Below are 5,840 nucleotides of genomic sequence, written 5' to 3'. Positions count from 1 at the left end.
CCAAAGTATGAACTATTATATATTGCTGGAAAGCCCTAGATGTCTACTTTTCAACGCAATTAAAAGCGCGCCATTTTGAGTTCTGTAGCTCCAGAAAATTTACTTTGAGTGCAGGGAGGTCAGAATCCAACAGCATCAGCAGTCCTTCTTCAACCTCTGAATCTGATTTTTGCTCAAGTCCCTCAATTTCAGCCAGAAAATACCTGAAATCACAGAAAAACATACAAACTCATAGTAAAGTCCAGAAATGTGAATTTAACATAAAAACTAATAAAAACATCCCTAAAAGTAACTAGATTCTACTAAAAACATACTAAAAACAATGCCAAAAAGCGTATAAATTATTCGCTCATCACAACAGCAAACTTAAATTGTTGCTTGTCCCCAAGCAACTGAAAATCAAATAGGATAAAAAGAAGAGAATATAATATAAATTCCAAACTATCAATGAAACATAGCTCCAATCAGATGAGCGGGACTTGTAGCTTTTTGCCTCTTGAATAGTTTTGGCATCTCACTTTATCCATTGAAGTTTAGAATGATTGGCATCTATAGGAACTCAGAGTTCAGATAGTGTTATTGATTCTCCTAGTTCAGTATGTTGATTCTTGAACACAGCTACTTTATGAGTCTTGGCCGTGGCCCTAAGCACTTTGTTTTTCAGTATTACCACCGGATACATAAATGCCACAAACACATAATTGGGTGAACCTTCTCAGATTGTGACTCAGCTTTGCTAAAGTTCCCAATTAGAGGTGTCCAGGGTTCTTAAGCACACTCTTTTTTTTGCTTTGGACCTTGACTTTAACCGCTTAGTCTCAAGTTTTCACTTGACACATACACGCCACAAGCACATGGTTAGGGACAACTTGGTTTAGCCGCTTAGGCCAGGATTTTATTCCTTTTGGGCCCTCCTATCCAATGAATGCTCAAAGCCTTGGATCCTTTTTATTACCCTTGCCTTTTTGTTTTAAGGGCTATTGGCTTTTTGCTCTTGCCTTTTGGTTTAAAAAGCTTTTGGCTTTTTCTGCTTGCTTTCTTTTTCTTTCTCTTCTTCTTTTTTTTTCGCTTTTTTTTTTCTGCAAGCTTTGTATTCACTGCTTTTTCTTGCTTCAAGAATCATTTTTATGATTTTTCAGATTATCAAATAACATGTCTCCTTGTCATCATTCTTTCAAGAGCCAACATATTTAACATTCTAAAACAACAACTTCAAAAGACATATGCACTGTTCAAGCATTCATTCAGAAAACAAGAAGCATTGTCACCACATCAATATAATTAAATTAAGTTCAAGGATAAATTCAAAACTCATGTACTTCTTGTTCTTTTGAATTAAAACATTTTTATTTAAGAGAGGTGATGGATTCATAGGACATTCATAACTTTAAGACATAGTTACTAAATACTAATGATCATGTAATAAGACACAAACATAGATAAGCATTTAACATAAAGAAAATGAAAAACAGAAAATTTAAGAGCAAGGAATGAGTCCACCTTAGTGATGGTGGCGTTTCCTTCTTGAGGAACCAATGATGTTTTTGAGCTCTTCTATGTCTCTTCCTTGTCTTTGTTGCTCCTCCCTAGTGATTTTTGGTATTCCTATCCTCAGTTGCTCCCAATAATTATGTGGAGAAAAATGTATCCCCTGAGGTATCTCAGGGATCTCTTGATTTACAGTCAAATGTTCTACCACTGAGCTATGGAAGCTTTTGTCTTCCCTTTTCTCTTCTTTTTCTCTCTCTCTTTTTTTTTGAGGTTTCTCTGGCCTTAGGTGCCATCAATAGTTATGGAAAAGCAAAAAATAGCTATGCTTTTACCACACCAAACTTAGAATGTTGCTCGCCCTCGAGCAAAAGAAGAAAGAATAGATGAAGAAGAAGATGTGGAAAAAAAACTAGGATTATTAGGAAGGAAGGTGGGGATCCTGTGGGGTCTACAGATCCTGAGATGATCCTGTGAGGTCCACAGATCTTGAGGTGTCAAGGATTTACATTCCTGCACCAATTAGGCATGTAAAATGCCTTTGCATGCAATTCTGGCGTTGAACGCCAGCTTCATGCTTATTTCTGGCGTTCAGCGCCAGCTCCATGCTCTGTTCTGGCGTTGAACGCCAGCAAGATGCTCCTTACTCGTGTTTAAACGCCAGTGAACTCCTCCTCCAGGGTGTGCTGTTTTTGATTTCTCTTATATTTTTTCAGTTGTTTTTGTGACTCCACATGATCATGAACCTATGAAGACATATAACTAATAAAAATATAATTAAATAAAAATTGGGTTGCCTCCCAACAAGTGCTTCTTTAATGTCAATAGCTTGACAGTGGGCTCTCATGGAGCCTCATAGATGTTCAGAGCATTGTTGAGACTCCCCAACACCAAACTTAGAGTTTGGATATGGGAGTTCAACACCAAACTTAGAATTTGGTTGTGGCCTCCCAACACCAAACTTAGAGTTTGACTGTGAGGGCTCTGGTTGACTCTGTTTTGAGAGAAGCTTACTGTGCCTCTTTTCCATGTTTACAGAAGGATGTCCTTGAGTTTTAAACTCAAGGGAGTCCTCATTCAATTGAAGGACTAGTTCACCTCTGTTAACATCAATCACAACTCTTGCTGTAGCTAGGAAGGGTCTTCCAAGGATGATGGATTCATCCTCATCCTTCCCAGTATCTAGGATTATGAAATCAGCAGGGATGTAAAGGCCTTCAACCTTTACTAACATGTCCTCTACTTGTCTATAAGCCTGTTTTCTGGAATTGTCTGCCATCTCTAATGAGATTTTAGCAGCTTGTACCTCAAAGATTCCCAATTTCTCCATTACAGAGAGTGGCATGAGGTTTATTCCTGACCCCAGGTCACATAGAGCCTTCTCAAAGGTTATGGTGCCTATGGTACAAGGTATTAGGAACTTTCCAGGATCCTGTTTCTTCTGAGGCAATCTCAGTTGATCCAATGCATTCAGTTCATTGGTGAACAGGGGAGGTTCATCTCCCCAAGTCTCATTACCAAATAAATTGGCATTCAACTTCATGATTGCACCAAGGAACTTGGCAACTTGCTCTTCAGTAACATCCTCATTCTCTTCAGAAGAAGAATACTCATCAGAGCTCATGAAGGGCGTAAGGAGGTTTAATGAAATCTCTATGGTCTCAAGATGAGCCTCAGAGTCCTTTGATTCCTCAGAGGGAAACTCCTTATTGATCACTGAACGTCCCAGGAGGTCTTCCTCCTTGGGATTCACGTCCTCCCCTTCCTCTTTGGATTCGGCCATGATGGTTATATCAATGGCCTTGCACTCTCCTTTTGGATTTTCTTCTGTATTGCTTGGGAGAGTACTAGGAGGGATTTCAGTGATCCTTTTACTCAGCTGGCCCACTTGTGCTTCCAAATTTCTAATGGAAGACCTTGTTTCATTCATGAAACTCACAGTGGCCTTAGATAGATCAGAGACTAAATTTGCTAAATTAGATGTATTTTGTTCAGAGTTCTCTGTCTGTTGCTGAGTGGATGATGGAAAAGGGTTGCTATTGCTAAACCTGTTTCTTTCACCATTATTGAAGCCTTGTTGAGGCTTTTGTTGATCCTTCCATGAGAGATTTGGGTGATTTCTCCATGAGGGGTTATAGGTGTTTCCATAAGGTTCACCCATGTAATTCACCTCTGCTATTGCAGGGTTCTCAGGATCATAAGCTTCTTCTTCAGAAGCTGCCTCTTGAGTACTGTTGGATGCAGCTTGCATTCCATTCAGACTCTGAGAAATCATATTGACTTGTTGAGTCAATATTTTATTCTGAGCCAATATGGCATTCAGAGTATCAATTTCAAGAACTCCCTTCTTCTGAGGCATTCCATTACCCACAGGATTCCTCTCAGAAGTGTACATGAAATGGTTATTAGCAACCATGTCAATGAGTTCTTGAGCTTCTGCAGGTGTTTTCTTTAGGTGAATGGATCCACCTGCGGAAGTATCCAATGACATCTTAGCTAATTCAGACAGACCATCATAGAATATATCCAGGATGGTCCATTCTGAAAGCATGTCAGAAGGACACTTTTTGGTTAGTTGTTTGTATCTCTCCCAAGCTTCATAGAGGGATTCACCTTCTTTCTGTCTGAAGGTTTGAACATCCACTCTAAGCTTGCTCAGCTTTTGAGGAGGAAAGAACTTGGCTAAGAAAGCCGTGACCAGCTTATCCCAAGAGTTTAGGCTATCTTTGGGTTGAGAGTCCAACCACACTCTAGCTCTATCTCTTACAGCAAAAGGGAAAAGCATGAGCCTGTAGACTTCAGGATCTGCTCCATTAGTCTTAACAGTATCACAGATCTGCAAAAATTCAGTTAAGAACTGAAAAGGATCTTCAGATGGAAGTCCATGGAACTTGCAGTTCTGCTGCATCAGAGAAACTAATTAAGGTTTCAGCTCAAAGTTGTTTACTCCAATGGTAGGGATGGAGATGCTTCTTCCATGTAAATTGGAATTAGGTGCAGTAAAGTCACCAAGCATCCTCCTTGCATTATTATTATTTTCGGCTGCCATCTCCTCTTCTTGTTCGAAAATTTCTGAAAGGTTGTTTCTGGATTGTTGTATTTTAGCTTCTCTTAATTTCCTCTTCAGTGTCCTTTCAGGTTCAGGGTCTGCTTCAACAAGAATGTTCTTGTCCTTGCTCCTGCTCATATGAAAAAGAAGAAAACAGAAAAATAATAGTAGGGATCCTTTTTGCCCAGGTACAGAGGTTCCCTTATGTGAGTAGAAGAAGAGGAAAAAGAAAGGAATTCGAACACAGATAGAAGAAGGGGTTCGAATTTGGGTGAGAGAAAGTGTTAGTAGATGAATAAATAAATAGAAGGAGATGAGAGAGAAGGATTTTCGAAAATTATTTTTGAAAAATGGTTAGTGAATTTCGAAAATTAAAAGAAGAATTAAATTAAAATTAAAGTTTGAAATAATTAGTTAATTAAAAGAATTTTGAAAAAGAGGGAGATATTTTCGAAAATTAGAGAGATAGAGTTAGTTAGGTAGTTTTGAAAAAGATAAGAAACAAACAAAAAGTCAATTAGTTAGTTGAAAAAGGTTTGAAAATTAATTTTGAAAAGATAAGAAGATAAGAAGTTGGAAAAGATATTTTAAAATCAAATTTTTGAAAAAGATAAGATAAGAAAATATATTTTTGAAAAGATATGATTGAAATTAGTTTTGATAAAGATTTGATTTTTAAAATCACAATCAATGACTTGATTCACAAGAAATCACAAGATATGATTCTAAAACTTAAAGTTTGAATCTTTCTTAACAAGTAAGTAACAAACTTGAAATTTTTAAATCAAAACATTAATTGATAATGTTATTTTCGAAAATTATGTAATAAAATTGAAAAAAAGATTTTTGAAAAATATTTTAAAATTTTAGAAAATAATGAGAAAAAGGAAAAAGATATGATTTTTTTTTGAAAAAGATAAGATTTTTAAATTGAAAATTTGATTTGATTCATAAGAAACACTAGATTTTAAAAATTTTTTGACTAAATCAAATCATATTTTCGAAAATTTTGAGTAAAATAAGGAAAAGATATTTTTTTGACTTTTGAATTTTTATGATGAGAGAGAAAAACACTAAAAATGGTCAATGCATGGAAATTTTAGATAAAAACAATGAATGCATGCAAGAATGCTATGAATGTCAAGATGAATACCAAGAACACTTTGAAGATCAAGATGAACATCAAGAACTTATTTTTGAAAAATTTTTTGATGCAAAGAAAACATGCAAGACAACAAACTTAGAAATCTTTCATGTTTAGACTCTATGGATGCAAAAATGCACATGTAAAACAAGAAAAGAT

This window comes from Arachis ipaensis, chromosome B09 (assembly GCF_000816755.2).
Source record: "Arachis ipaensis cultivar K30076 chromosome B09, Araip1.1, whole genome shotgun sequence".
Lineage (NCBI taxonomy): Eukaryota > Viridiplantae > Streptophyta > Magnoliopsida > Fabales > Fabaceae > Arachis > Arachis ipaensis.
This window is presented reverse-complemented; position numbering follows the sequence as displayed.